Consider the following 23,398-nt stretch of genomic DNA (forward strand, 5'->3'; position numbering starts at 1 on the left):
TGTAATATCAATGCTCATGTCATTGATATCTAGGGATTTGTGAAGTATAAAGAATATAAAAAGAATGAATGAATTTAAGAATGATTATTTATGTGCTATGAATGAAAGAATAAGAATTGCCAAAATTTAACAGAATATTGGTTGATAAAAAAGAAACAATACTCGTTCAAATTGATAAAAGTTATGCTTTATTTAAAAAATAATAGATGATTGTAAGCCCATTTCACAAATGAAATCCTATTACTCCTAGGCTCTAGAGTAACAAGAATGTTTCGAGAATTACTCTGAAAAATTCCTAAAGACTACAGGAAGTTCCTCCACAGTCCAATTGTTCAGAGAGCTTCCCGGTTCGTAAGGGTGAATGCCCTCAAGGTTTCCTTGCTCCGATCTTTTCTCGTGTATAACATTAATCTGATGATCTTCTTCTAAAAGTAACCCTCTTGATATAAAGGTTTGGGATATTGGAGGGAATGTCATCGGCTCCCACTCCACTTCTCTTTTATTAAGGCGCGCCCTTCTTCCCTCTTGGTGCTTCTTAACTTTCTTCCTCCTTTGCTTATAGTCTGGCTTGAAGCCCAGACCAAAGCGATCTCTCTTCTCTTTTAGTTCTGGGATTTGAGTCCCTCATTGCAGGTATTTTCCTAACCCCCTTCCTGGCAAGGCTCCATTTCCTACTATCATTTGTAGAGCCATCCTCGTGGCTCTTGCTATCTTTGGCGCCGGTGGCTCACTCCCTTCTAAAATAAATATTGCATTCACAAATTCTAAAGAGCGAAAGGAACACTCAATAGACTCTTCGTTCGTCTCGACATAAGGGGTCTTGCTAGTGACTGCGGCTATAATATCCTCCTCCGCATTGATGGTTACTAACCGTCCATCCGTCACTAACTTTAATTTTTGGTGCAATGATGAGGGCACCGCTCCCGCTGAATGTATCCATGGCCTCCCTAATAAGCAATTTTAGGAGGGCTTGATATCCATCACCAAGAAGTCTACTTCGTATATATTCGGCCCAATTTTCAAGGGGATGTCAATCCTTCCCATCACCTTCCTTTCTGTATCGTCAAAGGCTTTTACCACATTTTGACATGTCTTCATGTGAGAATCATCAATGGGTAATTTGTTCAGAGTAGAAAACGGTAGAACATTCAAAGCCAATCCATTATCGACGAGCATGCTTAGGAGTGTGTACCCCTTACATCGAGTGGTGATGTGCAGGGCATTTATTGACCCCCTGCCCCTCGGTGGAATTTCATCGTTATTAAAATAGATGAAATTATCCGCACTTATGTTATTCACCAACCGGTCCAGCTTGTTAACGGATATGTCATAGGTAACATATGTTTCGTTGAGCACCTTCGTCAATGCATCCCAATGCACCTTAGAACTCAGAAGTAGAGCCAATACTGATATGCGAGCCGGCTGCTTACGCAATTGCTCGACCACGCTATACTCGCTATGTTTAAGGAACTTTAGAAATTCCTTAGCCTCTTCCTCCTTTACTGGCTCCTTGATAGGTGCTTCGGCCTCTTTCTCTTTCTCTGTACTAACATTCTTTGTTTTTGTGGGCTCCTCTCTGACGCCCACTGTATCATACCGCTTCCCGCTCCGTGTATGGGAACCCTCACCTTGAACTTCCTTAGAAGCACTTGCTATATCCTCCCTCTCTGGCATTGACACATGGCAGTTATAACTCAATGGTATCCTCTTGTTATCCTTATAAGGAAAGGAAACAGGTTTATGAATGATGACTTTTGGTACCGTCAGTATTTCAACTTCATTACTTCCTGGTAAAGAAATAATGATCCTTGGTCGGTTTTGATTCTTTGGTGCACCTTCTAATGTGCATATATGTCTCTCATTTGGCCCAGCTTCATAAAATCCTAGCTCCTTGTTCATAAGGCTTTGTATCAAGGCCTTAAACTCGCCGCATTCCTGAATCTCGTGCCCCTCTTCGGCATGGAACTCACAATAGTCCCTTGCTTCTTCATTCCTCTCTTTAGAGATTATCATTTCTCTTTTTACCATTTCTTCCCAAATCATCTTCATCGGTGTTCTCACCTCAGCCATGCCTTCCTTTATTCTCCTCTCACTGGTTTCACCAATGGCGTTCACTCCTTGATCGCTATGATTTGGTAATGGGTTTTTAGTATTCGGGGTATTATCGAACTTCACTACCCCCATCTTAATAAGCCTTTCTACGGCCTTCTTAAAACCAGTACAGTTTTCAATCAAATGCCCCGGTATTCCAGCATGGTTTTCGCATCTGGCGTTTGCATCATACCATTTAGGATATGGGGGCTGCAATAGCTTAAGGTGAAAAGGAGAAATAACATGTGCATCGTATGAGCTTTGATAGAGCTCACGATACGTCACGGGGATAGGTGTGAATTGCATCCTTTCAGAATTCTGCCTTGTACCTGACTCTTGCCTTTGAGAACTCTATTGCTCAACCGCAGCTGTTTTAGGTTGACCAACTGTGATTGCCCTCGTGTTGAAAGTGCTTGTGTTATTGACTACACTATCCTTTCTCTTTGGGGCCGATCTTTTAGTTGTTTCCCCCTCAATTTTGCCACCCCTTATGGCATTCTCAATCATCTCTTCCGCCATGACTATATCAGAAAAGCTTTTGGTGGTGCTCCCAATCATGTGAGTGATGAATGGAGCTTTTAGAGTGTTGATGAACAACATGGTAGTCTCCTTCTCCAACAACGGTAGTTGAACTTGCATTGCTACCTCTCTCCATCTCTGTGCATATTGCCTAAAATTTTCATTAGGCTTTTTCTCCATATTTTGCAGCGTGATCCTATCCGGAGTCATGTCAGTCACATGATTGTACTGTTGCATGAAGGCATGTGCAAGATCCCTCCATGAACTTATTCTGTCCGGCTCAGTTGATTATACCACTTGGCTACTGCTCCAATTAAACTGTCTCGGAAACAGTGAATCAATAATTGATCATTATTCACATACCCAGTCATCCTCCTACAGAACATCGTAATGTGGGCTTCTGGGCAAGTAGTCCCATTGTACTTCTCAAATTCTGGCATCTTGAATTTGTGAGGAAGCACCAAGTCTGGGACCAAGCTTAGATCTTTGGCATCAACCCTATGATGCCCATCAGTAGTCTCTAAAGCCTTGAACTTTTCCTCCAACCATTTGCAGCGATCTTCCAACTGTCTTGCAGCCTCAGTTCTTAGATTCTCTTTTTTAGCCATGTCTAAGTCAAGAACGACAGGATTTGCAAGATTGTCACCCAAATTGAATCCTAAACCAGTTGGGAAATTCATGGGGATCCCAGTATCAACTGACCCTTGTTGGGGCCTTATAGTGACAGATGGCCTCCTAGGAAGTGCCTCGGTTTGTGTAGGCACGTGGGGTAGGGTGGAACCTGGAGGATGATCCTCACCCTTCTCTCCAGTAATTGCCATGGGAACCTTTCCCTTATCAGTGACCCTTAGAAGTTGGGCCATCTCAGCCATCATGTTCCTTTGTGCCTCCAACATTTGCTCCCTCATGTCGTTTTGTATCTTTGCCAATTGCTCTTGCAATTGGTCCTGCATGTCCTTCTGTAACTGTTCAAATCTTTAGTCCATGTTCTTAGTTTTTGCACGAGTTCCGTAGTGATGTGTTGCTTCTAGATTTTCTTTCTCTTACTCTCTTTCTCCCTATTAATTTTAACTAATTAGGGTCTTTCTATAAACTTGAATGCATATGATACAATGAGATGCTATGAAATGCAAATGCATGAATGTAAAAAGATGTCGATTCTGATTCAATTTCATTTTAGAAAACGTTATTTAAGGAACAAAAATCTTTTCATAAAACGGATTACAAATACGCTTTCGCCCGTAGGCCTAGAGTCTTAACCCTATCTAAAACAATGTTAACTCTCGTCCTCTATCTAATGATGACTCATACATTATACTCAGCGTTTTAGCTTGTACTGCCAAATCCTACAAATGTTTAGCAACCTCTCGAATCTGAACTAAGGCTTCTCCCATGAGATAATCCTTATTTCCAACTTGATCCTGAAGATGGTGAAGTTTTCCCTTCCACTGTTCTTCTCTTGCCTCGAGCTGCTTAATCCGTAGCTCACAGCCCTGTAGTGCTGCTTCCAACCTTCCAATATTGTGCTTCATTTCCTCCATCTTATTCAAGCTTGCCTTTAACTAGATTGCAAGGTTACAACTTCGGTGATGATGAAGAGATCGTCCAAGTTCAGCCACCTTAGTTTTTAATCCTTGATTTTCCTTCTCTAGGGCCTGATTACGCGACTGCATCTCTTGGAACTTCTTCTCCCAATACTCAGCTTTGGCTCTTTCTTCCTGAATCTCTTGCTGCCACTGCTCTGGAGATCTCCCTAATCCGACCCTTTTCAATGTTACCTGGGCCTTTTTGTAGTGCGTTTTTAAATCATCTCGATCTTCCTCGATCTTTCTCTTTTCCTTTTTCACCTTCTCGACTTCCATCTTTTGAACATCGACGTCGAGACTTAAGCACATTTTTTCCTCTTCGAGCTTCTCAATCCTTTTTTCAATCTCTGAATTCTTTCTCTCGAACTCTTGCTTTATAACCTCCAACTCTGATGGAATCACTCGTAAGCTCTCCTCTAATGATCGAGCCACTCCAAAAATTGGCTTAGGGACATTATCGTTGACTCTCCTACTAAACCACTTTTTATACTCAAGGATTGATATCGAGCCTTTGGTCAAGATCTTCATACAGAAAGGCTTCTTCCAAGCCTCAGAAATCTCTCGCATCTTCTTCTTATAGTGATCTCCTTTATAAGAGAAATCACTTTGAGCTAGACCACAATAACCCAGATGAATCGCCTCGCTCTATATTGCCTTAGAACAAGCAATGGTGAATATCCAACAACTCCCCAAATTCACGCAAAGGACCCAATCAAAAGCGCCACAGCGGTAAAGGACTTCACTAGGAACCAACCAAGGAGCCTTCCACATAACATCTTCCTCTCAAGATTCGAAGAATGTCTATCCACCTCTCCTCCAAATGTCATCTCTCCTCGGTATGTCTCTCGCTTTTTTAAGGAGAATAACCTCAAAGAATACTCGGTAAGAAACCTTATCAAGCTTCCAAAATGATCGTGAAACCAAACCAACAAAGAATCGTGCACATCCAATGAATCTACCTTCACGGCTCTCCGACATGCACTCAAAGATCTAAATATCTCACTAGGATTGCTTTGTACCGGTATTCTCGCTACCAACGCGATCGAACAAATCTGCAATTGCCTCATCTATGTGCCCCAACGCCTTTGAGAAAATCACCATGCTGTAAATACTCAAAGCCAGGACGTCGACCCTTTTATTTACGTCTGGATGTGTCAATATCAAATCCCTCAAAACGGCCCATGTAACGCACTTACTATCACCCTTTTGCTGTATACGAGCTACAGCCCATTGCTCACTCATCCCAGTAATCATCACTAACTTCTTTGCAAAAGTTGGAAGGCTAGCAGGCCTAACATAAGCCTTGTGACCCTGAATCCTCGGGCAACGCAGTAAAGTCATATACTCCTCCAAAGTAGGTGCAAGATCAACATCACCAAATGTAAAGTAACTATAAGCAGGGTTCCAGAACTGTACCATAGCTCGAAACAAGTGCCTATCTACTTTGACGTCTAGCAAATAGGGAAGGTCTCCATAATTCTGATAGAAAAGCTGCTTAGCCTTGTCACCTCATTGGGCCCAAATGTTTCTCAGCTCCTGAAACTCATTCTGCGTCGAATTAATACAGGTGAAGTCCCATAACTCTGACGTATATCCCTCGGTGACACTATCTCCTTTCTCTAACTGGGTTTTCTCTGACCAGGTACAGACAAAAGCATTGTCCTCCACTCTATCAAGGTATTCATTCCTCATTACAAAACTTTCTAATCTAGAAATCGAGTCGTGAATTGACACCTTTAAATGCCAAATGACAGCAAAATAAAAATAGGTCAGTATCATAAAAAAAATGATAAACAAGTACTTACAAGAGTAGCTTATTAAAGGCTATCACTATCTTTCCTAAACTCTTTAAAGTTTACTATATGAGTTTTAGCTCTAAAGCCATGGTACTTGAACCAGTAGATTCCTTGGTCTTCACCCATTATAGGCTCATATAGACCAAGTTCAGTTCAGGGGGACACATTTCCCTATGGCCATATGAAGATGAAAATCTCACAAAAACATAGGTACAGTATCCCGGAAGCAATCCACTAGCTCATACAAAGGTGAAAACCTTATGAAAGCGTAGCTTCTCACTCCCACTTAAGGGTGTGACCACAACGGTCATGCAAATGCAATGTATAGCAATAAGGTAACAAACATATATAGCAAACATATGTAAAAATGATCCAATTTTAAATTTCCCAAACTTCCGACATTAAGACAGAAAATATTCAATTTCTTGGCTTGACTCTCTTAAGTCCCCAGCGGAGTCGCCAAGCTGTCGAAACCATTTTTTAAAGGGATGTTTGAAAAATGGGGATCGACTTTTGAAAAACGAAAACGGGAGTCGCCACCAGCCTTTTTAGGTGTGATTGGATCACCTTATAAAACGTTTTGGTCTACGAAACTTAAGAAAACTGGTTTGGGAGTCAGTTAAGTACGAGGAAGGATTAGCACCCTCGCAACGCCCAAAATTGGTACCAAATTGAATAGTTTTCTGTCTTAATGTCAAAAATTTGAAAGGATTTAAAATAAGATCCCTTTTTACAAACCGAATTATTTAAGTTGAAAATCGAGATTCCTTAGCTCAAAAGAATACAAACATCACATCCAAAGATGATAGGACACGATATTCTTAAACTCTCGTAATTGAAATCATCTCGTGATTTACAAAATCTATTTAGAAGGATACTTTAGGCATTTAGACAAACGGAAATCGCAACCCAAAGATGTTAGGGCTTTATTTCCTAATTCCTAAATCTGAAAAACATTACCTCATTTTAGAAAAAATTTTGGATAAAATATGACAATTAAATGAAATATATTTTTTAATATAATGATTTGAGTAAAATTTAAAAATAATTTACTAAGAGTAATACTAAAAAATTATTAAAAATAAAAGAGTTTGATATGATACTAAAATTATTAAAAACTAAAATATATAAAAAAACCAGGAAACATGGATTAAATCAAAATAAAAGGGTTGAAAAACAAAGATGAACAAAGAATAAAATAAGAACAAACAGTAGAAAATAAGAATGTAAGAGGGAGAGAAATTTGAGTTAAAGCTCTCAAAAATTTTTATTGTTTCCCAAAACTCCAGTGTGTTTACAATGAAGGGAGAGGCCTCTATTTATAGTTGAACCTCCTCAAATCCAACGGTACAGATCAATTACATCAACGGTTAAGATTAAAAGGTATCTACAAATTAAATCTCTAAGATTACAAAATCATATATTCTAAGATTGCATATCATATCTAAGATTGCAATCATATCTAAGATTGTATCATATCTAAGATTGCATATCATATCTAAGATTGCATATCATTGAAGATTATATTTTCATATGAGTCAAGCTTGTAGATGGACCTTAAATCTTTTCAAGTAATGGGCCATTCTGATCGAGCCAAATTATATTTGTAATTCTGGACTGAACTTGGACTTTGTTTTTTTTGGGGTTTATTATTTTTGTTTTTTAACTTATTTCTGGGCCCGGGTAAAATCGAGTGTCTACAGTTACAATCCCCTACCTTTCTGGTAAGCATTCGAGGTGATATATGTAGGCTCATTCATCTACTATGTGGACCATTTAGATATTTTATGGTTTTGATAAGTTTATCTGTAGCAACCCAAATTTACCCGGGCCCATACATTAACAAATACAAACAAAAAAAATAGTTTTTGTACAGTCCAGTTTACAAACCCAATACCATAGCCCAAAATCCATTAACCCGTAACCCAGCTAAACTAACCAAAACCCAGTACCCAGTTACAACCAAATCAGCCTAAACCTTTGGCCCAAAATCTATTAACCTGTTACATCCAAACCCAAACAAAACCCCACCTAAACAAGGCCCAATGCCTAAACAGAATCTGGAAACCCTAGGGTTTCCAGAAGCTTCGCGCCGTAAGCACCCCATCAGTCACACCTCTTCAACCTCGGTCGTTCCATCTACCCCCATCGACGCCGTGATTCCAGGCCTCAAATCTGGCCGTAGTTGAAGCTGAATAAAACACGATCGGCCAAGACCGCCGCTATCGGGGCCTAATCATCACGCCCACCGGTTTCTCGCTAGATACTTGCAAAAAGGAAGAGCGAACCAACAGCAACCAAGAAACAGATTTGGAAAGAAATCAAATGATTTCTTTTCCTAAAATGTAACAAAGGGTTATAAAAACCCCTTCTTTTTCTAAAATGTAACGACGTTTTTTACTAATATATAACAAAAAAACAAAAAAATCAAAGAAAGAACAGAAGAATAGAGGTGATATTTTAATTTTTTTTTCATTATTTATTTTCTTTTTGATACAGTATATAACAAAATACGTTTTAAAGATAAAAAAAAAGATTCCCTTTTGGATTCGCTGTGAAAAATGGGGGCCTTGAAGGCCCTAACCGCCGGACACGGTGGCTTAGATGGTGACGCGTGAAGCGCGTGTGGCCAAAGGTGATGGTGCTCCAGGACGAGCTAGGATGGCCACTGGCCGGAGATCTGAGAGAATTTTAGAGCTCTCTCTCTCTTTTTTTTTATGAAGTTTTTGAAATGAAGATTTTAAGTTTTTTTTTTTTACTTTTATAACACTGGTAAAACAACGCCGTTTTAGTTTAATTCAATAAGCTTAAAAACGACGTCATTTCAAAGCAAAGGATTCGCGCGTTGACCCTTTTACCGGGGAGGATCCGCGCGTTTTATTAAAAGGGATATTTCCCTTCTAGGTTCTTCCGCATTTTTAATTTTTCATTTTCATTTTATTTTTATTTTAATCTGACCCTAACCTTTTACTTCTGTTTCAATTTAGTCCTAACAGCCCCTTTGAGGCCTATTCTGAAACGACGCCGTTTTTGTGATTAGGGCTAATTGCCCAGTGAGTCCCTGCGAATTTAACGAGTCTTTCAATTTGGCCCAAAATTTTAAATTTATTTATAAATTAACCTAAAATTTTAAAATTAAATTAAATTAAAGTTTTGTTTTATAAATTCAATTTATTTTAAATACTATATATATATATATTTTATAAACATTAGTTATATATATAATAATATATTATTTTATTTATGATTAATATTATATACATTTTATAAATTTTATTATATGTCATATTTTTATTGTATGTTATTTATTCCATGTATATTATATTATATATTTTTATATTATATATATTAATTATTTTATTGTATTTTTGTATGTAAATTTACTTAATATATCATTCTTATTATTTTATATTTCATCTATCATATAGTTTATATCATTATATATGTATTTTGTTCATAAATTTATTATATATATTTTTACCGTATTTCCTTACATTACCTTTGTTTTATTATAAAATATACATTATTATATTACTTATTAATTATATACATTTTAAATTTTTGTAAATAAGTGTAATATCAATATTTAGTACATTTTATATATTAAGTTATTATATCTTATATTTTAATCTATATGTACATATCATTTTAATAAAAAGGGTTCTCTTTTATTATTCTTATATTATTTTAAATAGCTTACTTTTATTTGATTTATATTTTATACATTTTAATTTGCTTAGTTTTTTAGTTTTCTTTTGTTGTTTAGTAGGTTAAATTTTGCATATCATTTGTTTTATCTCTAATTGATGATTTTATATTGTCCTTTTAAGAATATATTTTGCATGAAATATTATTATGTATTGATATATTTTGCCATTTTTTATATTTTACATGTAACAAATGTGCATGAATATTAGTTATGTAGAACCATGCATAACGTGATAATGTGTATTGTGCAATTTATTATTCTCTATACTATATTTGCATAAAATGATAAAGTATGCATTATGAAGCTAGGCTTATTTAATGTTGATATCTTGTAAAAAAACGTCATCATTTTTCAAAATAAAAACATCTCGTTTCAAAAGGAATTTTTAGAAGTAAGGCAATGTTTTGATATTTACGAATTCGGGAATTAGTGCCCTAACATGCTGGGTTGCGATTTCCCGTTTGTCTAAATATTTAAAATATCCTTTTAAACGGGTTTCACAAATCGCAAGAGGATTTTAGTTATGAAAGATTAAAGATATCGTATACAATCATGCTGGATATGATATTTATACTCTTCTAAAACGAAAGAATCTTGATTCTTTTAAATTTAAAACATTACAGTTTGAAGGGAATCTCATTTCTAAAATCTTTCAAACTTCTGACACTAAGACAAAATTATTCAATTTGGTACCATTTTTGGGCATTACGAGGGTGCTAATCCTTCCTGTACGTAACCGACTCCCGAACCTATTTTCTCATAATTTTGTAGACCAAAACGTTTTATATAGTGATCCAATCACACTTTAAAAGATTGGTGGCGACTCCCGTTTTCGTTTTTCAAAAGTCGATCCTCGTTTTTTGAAAATTCCTTTAAAAAATTGGTTTCGACAGCTTGGCGACTTCGCTGGGGACTTAAGAGAGTCAGGCCAAGAAATTGAGTATTTTTGTCTTAATGTCGAAAGTTTGGAACTTTTAAAATTTGATCTTTTTACATGTGTTTGCTGCATATGTTTGTTACTTTGTTGCTATACATTGCATTTGCACGACCGTTGTGGTCATACCCTTAAGTGGGAGTGAGAAGCTATGCTTTCGTAAGGTTTTTACCTTCGTATGAGCTAGTGGATTGCTTCCGGGATACTCTACCTATGTCTTCTTGAGATTTTCATCTCCGTATGGCCATAGGGAAAAGTGTCCCCTTGAACTGAACTTGGTCTATATGAGCCTATAGTGGGTGAGGACCGAGGAATCTGCTGGTTCAGGTACCTTTGCTTTAGAACCAAAACTCATATAGTGAACTTTTAAGTGCTTATCCTAGGGATAATAGTGATAACCTTTAGAAAATTACCCTTATAAATATTTGTTTATCTTTTTATATATTGATACCGACTTATTGTTTTTTATTTTGCTGTCATTGCATGTCATTTCGCATTTAGAGGTGTCGATTCAAGGCTCGATTTCTAGATTAAAAAGTTTTGTAATGAGGAATGAATACCTTAATAAAGTGGAGGACAATGCTTCTGTCTGTACCTAGTCAGAGAAAACCCAGTTAGAGAAAGGAGATAGTATCACCGAGGGGTATACACCAGAGTTATGGGACTTCACTCGTGTTAATTCGATGCAGAATGATTGCGAGAGTTGAGAGATATTTGGGCCCAATGGGATGATGAGGCTAAGCAGCTCTTCTATCAGAGTTACGGAGACCTCCCCTATTTGCTAGACGTCAAGGTAGATAGGCACTTGTTTCGAGCCATGGTACAATTCTGGAACCCTGCTTATAGTTGCTTTACATTTGGTAATGTTGATCTTGTACCCACCTTAGAGGAGTATACGACTTTACTACGTTTCCAGAGGATTCAAGGTTACAAGGCTTATGCTAGGCCTGCTAGCCTTCCAACTTTTGTGAAAAAGTTGGTAATGATTACTAGGATGAGTGAGCAGTGGGCTTTAGCTCGTGTGCAGCAAAAGGGTGATAGTAAGTGTATTCCATGGGCTATTTTGAGGGATTTGATATCTACGCATCCAGACGTGAAGAAAAGGGTCGACGTCCTAGCTTTGAGTATTTATGGTATGGTGATTTTCCCAAAGGCATTGGGGCATATAGATGAGGCGGTTGCGGATTTATTCGATCGACTTGGAAAACAGAACACACCAGTGCCCGCGATCTTAACTGAGACGATAAGATCCTTGAGCGCATGTAGAAGAGCTGGTGAAGGAAGATTCATTGGATGTATACAGTTTCTGTTGGTTTGGTTTCATAGTCACTTCTAGAAGTTAGATAAGGTTCCTTGCCGAGTTTTCTTTGAGAGTTATTCTCCCTTAAATGAAACAGTAGACATGCCCAGGAGAGATGAAATTTCGGAGGAGAGGTGGATAGACATTCTTCAGAATCTTCGAGAAGAGGATGTTATGTGGAAGGCTCCCTGGTTGGTTCCTAGTGAAGTCCTTTACCGATGTGGCAGTTTTGATTGGGTCCCTTTGCCAGGAATTTAGGGAGCTGTTGGATATACATCGTTGCTAGGTCTAAGGCAGTATCGAGTAAGGCAGTTTATACCAGCTAAACAGGGTTTAGCTTAGAGTGATTTCTCTTACAAAGGATATCACTATAAGAAGAGGATACGAGAGATTTCTGAGGCTTGGAAGAAGCCTTTCTGTATGAAGATCTTGGCTGAAGGCTCGGCGTCAACCCTTGAGTATAAGGGGTGGTTTAGTAAGAGAGTCAACAATAATGTTCCTAGGCCGAATTTGGGAATAACTCGGTCATTAGAGGAGAGCTTACGAGTGATTCCATCAAAGTTGGAGGTTATGAAACAAGAGTTCGAGAGAAGGAATTTGGAGCTGGAAAAGAGGATGGAGAAGCTCGAAGAGGAAAAAATGTGTTTGAGTCTCGATGTTGATGTTCAAAAGATGGAAGTCGAGAAGGTGAAAAAGGAAAAGAGGAAGATCGAGGAAGATCGAGATGACTTGAAGACGCATTACAAGAAAGCCCAAGTAGTGTTGAAAAGGGTTGGATTAGGGAGATCTTCAGAGCAGTGGCAACATGAGATCCAAGAGGAAAAAGCGAAGGCCGAGAATTGGGAGAAGAAGTTCCAAGAGATACAGTCGCGTAATCAGGCCCTAGAAAAGGAAAATCAAGGACTAAAAGTTAATGTGACAGAGCTTGGACGATTCCTTCATCATTATCGAAGTCGTAACCTTGCGATCGAGTTAAAGGCAAGCTTGGACAAGATTGAGAAAATGAAGCACAACATTGGAGAGTTAGAAGCAGCACTACAGGGCTATGAGCTACGGATTGAGCAGCTTGAGGTAAGAGAAGAACAGTGGAAGGGAGAACTTCACCATCTTCAGAGTCAAGTAGGAGATAGAGATCATGTTATAGGAGAGGCCCTAGTTCAGATTCGAGAGGTCACTGAATACTTGCAGGAGTTGGCAACACAGGCTGGAACGCTAAGTATGATGTATGAGTCATCGTCAGACAAAGGATGAGAGTTAGCATTGTTATTAGATAGGGTTAAGACTCTAGGCCTACGGGCAAAAGTGTATTTGTAATCCGTTTTATGAAAAGATTTTTGTTCCTTAAATAACGTTTTCTAAAATGAAACTGAGTCAGAATCGACATTCTTTTTGCATTCATGCATTTGCATTTCATTACATCATATGCAGTCAAGTTTATAGAAAGACCCTAATTAGTTAAAATTATTAGGGAGAAAGAGAGAAAGAAAAAGAAAATCTGGAAGCAACACATCCCTACGGTACACGTGCTAAGTCGAAGAATATGGACCAAAGATTTGAACAGCTACAGAAAGACATGCAAGACCAATTGCAAGAGCAATTGGAAAAAATGCAAAATGACATGAGGGAGCAAATGCTGGAAGCTCAGAAGAACATGATGGCTGAGATGGCTCAACTACTGAGGGCCACTGATAAGGGAAAGGCTCTCATAGAAATTGCTGGAGAGGAGAATGAGGGTCATCCTCTTGGTTTCACTCCACCTAACATACGAACTCAACCCGAGGCATATCCTCGAGGGCCGCCTGTCGCAATAAGGCCTCAACAGGGTCAAGTTGATGCTGGGATCCCTATAAATTTCCCAACTGGCTCGGGATTCAATTTAGGTGATAACCCTACCAATCCTTTCACTCCTGATTTGGATATAGTTGAAAAGGAAGATTTGAGAGCCGAAGCTGCAAAACAGTTAGAAGAATGTTGTCGATGGCTGAAGGAGAAATTTAAAGCTTTAGAAAGTGCTGATGGGCATCATGGAGTCGATGCCAAAGACTTGAGTTTGGTCCCAGACTTGGTGCTTCCTCATAAATTCAAAATGCCGGAGTTTGAAAAGTACAACGAGACTACTTGTCCAGAGGCCCACATCACGATGTTCTGTAGAAGAATGACCGGGTACGTAAAGAATGATCAGCTGTTGATCCATTATTTCCAAGACAGTTTAGTAGGAGCAGCAGCCAGGTGGTACAATCAACTAAGCCGAACCAGAATAAGTTCATGGCGGGATCTTGCCCAAGCCTTTATGCAGCAGTACAATCACGTGACCGACATGACTCCAGATAGAATTACGTTGCAAAATATGGAGAAAAAGCCTAATGAAAACTTTAGGCAATACACACAGAGATAGAGAGAAGTGGCAATGCAAGTTTAACCATCATTGTTGGAGAAGGAGACTACCATGTTGTTCATCAACACTCTGAAGGCTCCATTTATTACACATATGATTGGGAGTACTACTAAAAGCTTTGCGGATATAGTTATGGCGGGAGAGATGATCGAGAATACCATAAGAGGTGGCAAAATTGAGGGGGAAACAGCCAAAAGATCGGCCCCAAGGAGAAAGGATGGGGAAGTGAATAATACAAGCACCTATAACACGAGGGCAATCACAGTTGGTCAGTCTGAAATGGCTGTGGTTGAGGAACAAATTTCTCAAAAGAAAGAGTCGAGAACCAGGCAGAACACTAAAAGGATGCAATTCACACCTATTTCCGTGACATATCGCGAGCTCTATCAAAGCTTGTACGATGCACATGCTATTTCTCCTTTCTATTTGAAACCACTGCAGCCCCCATATCCCAAATGGTATGACACAAATTCCAGATGTGAATACCATGCTGGAATACCGGGGCATTTGATCAAAAATTGTACTGGTTTCAAGAAAGCCGTGGAGAGGCTTATTGAGGTGGGGGTAGTGAAGTTCGACAATACCCCTAGTACTGAAAACCCGTTGCCAAATCATGGTGACCAAGGAGTGAATATCATTGGTGAAGCCAGTGAGAGAAGAATAAAAGAAGATGTTGCTGAGGTAAAGATGCCTATGAGAGTGATTTGGGAGGAGATGATGAAGAGAGGTATGTTAACCTCTAAAAATAAGAGAGAAGAAATAAGGAACTATGGTGAGTTCCATGAAGATTGCGAAGATTTCAAGGCCTTGGTGCAAGATTTTATAGACAATAAAGAGCTACAAATTTTTGAGGATAGCTCTTGTGAAAAACAAATATGTGTGCTGGAAGATGAACAGCAAAGAACCAGTCGGCTAAGGATTATTATTTCCCTGCAGGGGAATAATGAAATGGTGGCACAAACAGTGCCTAAAGTCATTATCCATAAACCTGAGTCTTTTCCTTATAAGGATAACAAGAAGGTACCATGGAGTTATAATTGTCAGGCATCAATGCCGGAAAAGGATAATGTAGGCAGTACGTCTAGGGATGTACAAATTGAAGGTTCCCATACACGGAGTGGGAAAAGGTATGGTATGGTGGGTATTAGAGAGGAGCTTACAAAAACAAAGGATGTTAGTACAGAGAAGAAGAAAGAGGCTGAAATGCCTGTCAAGGAGTCAGTAAATGAAGGGAGGCTAAGGAATTTCTAAAGTTCCTAAAGCATAGTGAGTATAGCATGGTCGAACAATTGCGTAAGCAGCCGGCTCGCATATCAGTATTGGCTCTACTTTTGAGTTCTGAGGCACATAGGAAGCATTGATGAAAGTGCTTAACGAGATTATGTCACCCATGACATATCCGTTAACAAGCTGGATTGGTTGGTGAATAACATTAGTGCAGATAATTTCATCTATTTTAATGATGATGAAATCCCACCAGGGGGCAGGGGGTCAACTAAGGCCTTGCACATTACTACTCGATGCAAGGGGTGCACTCTCCCAAGTGTGTTTGTCGACAATGGATCAGGTTTGAATGTTTTACCGCTGTCTACTTTGAATGGATTACCTATTGATGATTCTCACATGAAAACATGCCAAAATGTGGTAAGAGCGTTTGATGAAACAGAAAGGAAGGTGATGGGAAGGATGAGCATATACGAAGTGGACTTCTTAGTGATGGATATCAAGCCCTCCTATAATTATTTATTGGGAAGACCATGGATACATTCAGCAGGAGCGGTGCCCTCATCGTTGCACCAGAAATTGAAGCTAGTGACGGAGGGACGGTTGGTAACCATCAATACGGAAGAGGATATTATAGCCGCAGTCACTAGCAAGGCCTCTTATGTCGAAACAAACGAAGAATCTATTGAGTGTTCCTTTCGCTCTTTAGAATTCGTAAATGCAACTTTCATTTTAGAAGGAAGTGAACTACTAGTACCAAAGATGGCAAGAGCTACAAGGATGGCTCTACAAATGATGGCAGGAAGGGGAGCCTTACTAGGAAGAGGTTTAGGAAAGTATCTGCAAGGAGGGACTCAGATCCCAAAGTTGATTGAGAAAAAAGACTGCTTTGGTTTGGGTTTCAAACCAGACTATAAGCAAAGTAGGAAAGACATTGAGAAGCGCCAAGAAAGGAGAAGGGCGCATTTAGATGGAAGAGAAGTGGGGTGGGAATCGATGACATTCCCTCTTATATCCAAAACCTTCATATCAAGAGGATTACTTGAAGAGGAGAGTCATCAGATTAATGCTGCGCATGACGAAGGATCAGAACAAAGGAACCTTGAGGGCATTCGCCCTTATGAATCGGGAAGCTTTCTGAACAATTGGACTGCGGAAGAACTTTCTGTAGTCTTTAGGAATTGTTCAGAGTAATTCTCAAACATTCTTGTTACTCTAGAGCCTAGGAGTAATAGGATTACATTTGTGAAATAGGCTTATGATCATTTATCATTTTTTAAATAAAACATAACTTTTATTAATTCAAACGAGTATTGCTTCATTTTTATCAATCAATATTCCATCAAATTTTGATAATTCTTATTCTTTCATTCTTAGTACATAAATAAATTCATTCATTCTTTGTATATTGTTTATACTTCTGAGATCCTTAGATATCAATGACATGAGCACTGATATATCAAATCCTGATTTCTCTCACGAGCAAGACATGTGTTTAGAGGAATCTCAAGATTTTGAAGATATCCAAGATTGTGATGTGTCTCTAGATCTTTTAAGGATGGTAAAACAAGAGGAAAAACAAATCATGCCACATGAGAAAGAGGAAATAGAGAATGTAGCCTTAGAGGAAGGAAATGAGGTGAAAATTGGCACGCATATTGACGAAGACACAAGGCAAAGATTGATTCAGTTGCTTTGTGAGTTCAAGGATATCTTCGCATGGTCTTATCAAGATATGCCAGGTTTAAATACTGATATTGTGGTGCATCGTCTCCCAATAAGACAGGATTGTAAGCCAGTCCAGCAGAAGTTGCGAAGAATGAGGTCAGATATCGTGTTGAAAATAAAGGATGAAGTCAAGAAGCAGTTCGATGCAAGATTCTTGCAAGAGGTGAAGTACTCTGAATGGGTAGCTAACATTGTACCAGTTCCTAAGAATGATGAGAAGGTACGGATGTGTGTTGATTACAGAGATCTGAATAAAGCTAGCCCCAAAGATAATTTCCCTCTACCACACATAGACACATTGGTAGACTACAACGGGATATTCGTTGTTCTCCTTCATGGATGGTTTCTCAGGGTACAATCAGATAAAGATGCATCCCGAGGACATGGACAAAACCACCTTCATAACTTTGTGGGGTACCTTTTGCTACAAGGTAATGCCTTTTGGGTTAAAGAATGCAGGGGCAACATACCAAAGGGCCATGGTGAACCTGTTCCACGACATGATGCATAAGGATATTGAGGTGTATGTTGATGATATGATTGCCAAGTCGCGAATAGAAAAGGAGCACATTGAGGTCTTGAGAAGATTGTTTTTGAGATTGAGAAAGTTTCAGTTGAAGCTCAATCCAGCAAAGTGTACATTTGGAGCTAGATCGGGAAAGTTATTAGGCTTCGTAGTTAGTGAAAAGGGAATTGAAGTTGACTCAGACAAGGTCAGAGCCATACGAGAATTACCTCCACCACAAATTCAGAAGAAAGTTTGAGGATTTCTAGGAAGACTGAATTACATCACTCGGTTTATTTCACAATTAACTGAGAAGTTAATCCCATCTTTCGCTTACTTAGAAAACACAATCAAGGTACTTGGGATGAGGAATGCCAGAATGCTTTTGAAAAGGTCAAACAGTACTTGTTGAATGCTCCGGTGTTATCTCCGCCCAGTCCAGATAGACCACTAATACTGTACTTATCAGTATTCAGCAATTCCATGAGATGTGTGCTTGGTCAACATGATGAGTCGAGAAGAAAGGAGAAGGTAATATACTACCTTTGCAAGAAATTCACAGAATGTGAGATGAGATATTCGCCAATTGAGAAATTGTGTTGTGCTTTAATTTGGACGACTCGAAGGTTAAGATAGTACATGTTGTATCATACTACTTGGCTCATTTCAAAACTTGATCCTTTGAAGTATATGATGGAGTCAACAGTATTGAATGGGAGAATGACAAGATGGAAAATTTTGCTTTCAGAGTTCGACATAGTCTATGTGAGTCAAAAGGCTATAAAAAGAAGTGCGATAGCGGATTTTCTGGCTAGTAGAGCTCTAGAGGACTATGAGCCGTTGACTTTCGATTTCCCAAATGAAGAGTTGATGTGTGTAGCAACTACAGAAGATGGTCTTTGGTATATGAGCTTCGATGGGGCATCCAATGCAGTGGGAAATGGAATTGGGGAAGTCTTGATATCCCCAAATGGTGATTATTATCCGTTTACGTGCAAATTAGATTTTGATTGCACAAACAATATGGCCGAGTATGAAGCATGCATTATGGGACTCCGAGCGGCTATAGAGCGAGGAATAAGAACCTTGGAAGTATATGGAGACTTTGCGTTGGTTATTTACCAGCTTAGAGATAAATGGGAAACAAGGGATCCTAAATTGATCAATTATCGAAAGATAGTTTTGGGATTACTTAAGGAGTTTGATGATATCACTTTCAATTATATCCCACGAGACGAAAACCAGATGGCAGATACTCTGGCAACTTTGGCTTCAATGATCAAAGTAAATAGAGAGGAGGAGATGAGACCCATTCAGATGAGTATCTTTGAGGCTCCAGCTCATTGTTGTAACATCGAGAAAGAAGAAAAGGATGATAACCCTTGGTATTTGGATATATTGCGATATGTAAGAGATCGTAAATATCCAGAATAGGCGACTGAAAATGACAAGTGAACTTTAAGGAGATTAGCTTGTGATTATGTTTTGGATGGGGACATCTTGTACAAAAGAAGAAAGGACCATGTATTGTTGAGATGCGTTGACACCGTGGAAGCTAAGTTAATCTTGGAGGAAGTTTATGAGGGTGTTTGTGGGACGCACGCTAATGGTTTCACGATGGCTAGACAAATCATGAGGTTTGGATATTATTGGTCTACTATGGAGGGGGATTGTTTCAATTATGCTAAGAAATGCCATAAATGTCAGATTTATGGTGACAAGATTCATGTGCCACCTTCATCTCTACATGTTATGACGTCTCCATGGCCTTTTTCCATGTGGGGCATGGATTTCATTGGTCCAATATCGCCAAAAGCTTCAAATGGATCTCACAAAGGGGGTAGAGGCTGCTTCTTATGCAAATGTTACTAAGTCGGCTGTAAGTCGTTTCTTGAAGAAAGAGATTATTTGTCGAAATGGGATGCCTGAGAGGATTATATCAGACAATGCATTAAACTTGAACAACAAAACGATAGCAGAAGTTTGTAGTCAGTTTAAGATTAAGCATCATAATTCATCTCCATATCGCCTAAAGATGAATAGGGCAGTGGAAACTGCTAACAAAAATATCAAGAAGATAGTGGGGAAAATGACTGAAACCTATAGAGATTGGCATGAGAAGTTACTGTTTGCACTCTTAGCCTATAGAATGTTTGTTAGAACCTCTACTGGGGCAATTCCTTTCTCGCTGGTTTATGGGATGGAGGCAATGTTACCTATTGAAGTTGAAATATCGTCTCTCCGAGTCTTGTCAGAGATAAAGTTGGATGAGGCAGAGTGGATTCAATCGCGATATGACCAATTGAACTTGATTGAAGAGAAGAGGCTAAAGGCTATTCGCCATGGTCAAATATATCAGAAGCGAATGATGCGAGCTTCTGACAAGAAGGTTCGTCCAAGAGAGTTCCGTGAAGAGGACCTTGTGCTAAAAAAGATCCTTCCTATTCAGAAGGACTTCAGAGGAAAATGGATGCCAAATTGGGAAGGGCCATATGTTGTGAAGAAGGCTTTCTCTGGAGGAGCATTGTTTTGACAGAAATGGATGGGAAAAGTTTACCCAATCTAGTGAATTCAGACTCAGTCAAAAATTAATTTGTCTAAAGGAAAGGAGAATCCAAGGTGAAAACCCGTAAAGGGCACCTTGAGATTTCAAAAAAAAAAAAAGAAAAGAAAAGAAAAGAAAAGAAAAAAAGAAAAAAGGAAAAAGAAAAATAGAGAGGCCTAGGTGAAAACCCGAAAAGGGCGCCTTGTGACCAAATGGGTTTTGAGTTGAAAACCCGAAAGGGCAGCTTAAATTTTGAAAAGCACACGGTAATCTTGCTATATCTGATTCAACGAAGAGCGAAGCGCGTTGCATATCAGGGCATCAACAAAGTACTTTGGATCTTTTAAACACATGTTGAATTCAAGAAAGTCTTCATGGAATTGGCATATAAGCGCTCAAGCTGCGATATCTAGGGCATCTAACTTTTGTCTTGTTTGCTATCTTTAGATTCTTTTTCTTCTCAAAGAGAAGGTTTCAGATTAATTCCTTATGTATTTTTGACAAATTCATTCAAATCTGATTATTCTCAAGATTGAATTCATCTTCCATTATTCTTAAAGTGTGTTGCATTAAATAATGATTGATGAACAAAATGATTTTCACAAATGAGGTTTTGCTTATTACTCTGGAGATTTCTAGATAATACAAGAAACTAAAATAGAACAATTGTTCAAGGAATTCACGTAAGACTCGAGGGAAGTCCTTCTTTAAGTCCAAAATGATGATTGAACAAATCAAACGATTCGATCCTAAGAGAAGATCATCTTACAAATAGTCTGATGGGTCATAGCATTTGAAGAATGGTACAAACCCATGGGTTGAGTAAGAATGATACTGCGCAAGAAATAAAGAAGAGCTTTGACGAAGGAATGAGTAGTGACGTCTGGAATAGGGGTCATATTCATAAACATTTTGCATTACAACAGATTTAATTAGGAGCATTTGACTCATTTCGATCATAGCATCCTAATTATTAGACATGAACTCATACACATTTTACAGGTCATGTCCTTCAAGGGACAATGAAGATCGATACGCCTTAGCCTCTAAGCAGTAGGGTAATAAGCCAAAGCATAGCAGATCTGACCTTCATGTGTTTACATCGAAGCAGATCCAAGACAACAGATTTGGCATCTCTGTATTGGCAGGGAACAGATCGAAGACATAGCTGATTTGGCTTTCACGCATTTACGTTAAAGCAAATCTAAGATGGTTTGACATCTCTGTATTGGCGGAGAGCAGATCGAATATACCAGATTTGACATCTCTGTATTGGCAGAGAGCAGATCGAAGACAACAGATTTGGCATCTCTGTATTGGCAGAGAGCAGATCAAAGATAGCAGATTTGGCATCTTTGTATTCGGCGGAGAGAAGATCGAAGACATAGTTGATTTGGCTTCCACGTGTTTACATTGAAGCAAGTCTAAGATGATTTGGCATCTCTATATTGGCAGAGAGCAGATCGAAGATAGCAGATTTGGTATCTCTGTATTGGTAGAAAGCAAATCAAAGATGACAGATTTGGCATCTCTGTATTCGGCGGAGAACAGATCGAAGATATAGCTGATTTGGCTTTCATGTGTTTACGTTGAAGCAAATCTAAGATGATTTGGCGTCTCTGTATTGGTAGAGAGCAGATCGAAGATAGCAGATTTGGTGTCTCTGTATTGGCAGAGAGCAGATCGAGAATAATAGATTGGTGTTCTTGAGTTTTCAAGAAGCAAGTTGAAGATAGCCAATTTGACACTCCTGAAGACATCAGACTACCTTTGGGGAATATGAGGATCAAGATTTTGAGACTTAGCCAGACTGGGCAAATTTGGTCCTTTTATAGTCTTTGCTCGATTCCTATCATATAGAAATGAGCAAAGAGGGGCAGCTGTAGCAAACCAAATTTACCCGGTCCCATACATTAACAAATACAAACAAAAAAAATAGTTTTTGTACAGTCCAGTTTACAAACCCAATACTATAGCCCAAAATCCATTAACCCGTAACCCAACTAAACTACCTAAAACCCAGTACCCAGTTACAGCCCAATTAGCCTAAACCTTTGGCCTAAAATCTATTAACCTGTTACACCCAAACCCAAACAAGACCCAACCTAAAAAAGGCCCAATGCTTAAACAGAATCTGGAAACCCTAGGGTTTCCAGAAGCTTCGCGTCGTAAGCACCCCATCAGTCACACCTCTTCAACCTCGGTCGTTCCATCTACCCCCATCGAAGCCGTGATTCCAGGCCTCAAATTTGGCCGTAGTTGAAGCCGAATAAAACACAGATCAGCGCCAGCACCGTCCTCATTAGGGCTTAATCATCCTGGCCCACTGATTTCCTCGCTAGATACCTGCAAAAAGGAAGAGAAAACCAATAGCAACCAAGAAACAGATTTGGAAAGAAATCAAATGATTTCTTTTCCTAAAATGTAACAAAGGGTTATAAAAACCCCTTCTTTTTCTAAAATGTAACGACGTTTTTTACTAATATATACAAAAAAACAAAAAAATCAAAGGAAAGAACAAAAGAACAGAGGTGATATTTTAATTTTCTTTTTATTATTTATTTTCTTTTTGATACAGTATATAACAAAATACGTTATAAAGATAAAACAAAGATTCCCTTTTGGATTCACTGCGAAAAATGGGGGCCTTGAAGGCCCTAACCGCCGGACACGGTGGCTCAGACGGTGACGCGTGAAGCGCGTGTGGCCAAAGGCAATGGTGCTCCAGGACGAGCTAGGATGGCCACTGGCCGGAGCTCTGAGAGAATTTTAGAGCTCTCTCTCTCTCTTTTTTTTATGAAGTGTTTGAAATGAAGATTTTAAGTTTTTTTTACTTTTATAACACTGGTAAAACGACGCCGTTTTAGTTTAATTCAATAAGCTTAAAAACGACGTCGTTTCAAAGCAAAGGATCCGCGCGTTGACCCATTTACCCGGGGAAGATTTGCGCATTTTATTAAAAGGGATATTTCCTTTCCAGGTTCTTCTGCATTTTTAATTTTTCAATTTCATTTTATTTTTATTTTAATCTGACCCTAACCTTTTACTTCTGTTTCAATTTAGTCC

Source organism: Gossypium arboreum, chromosome 8 (genome assembly GCF_025698485.1).
Source record: "Gossypium arboreum isolate Shixiya-1 chromosome 8, ASM2569848v2, whole genome shotgun sequence".
In the NCBI taxonomy this organism is placed as follows: Eukaryota; Viridiplantae; Streptophyta; class Magnoliopsida; order Malvales; family Malvaceae; genus Gossypium; species Gossypium arboreum.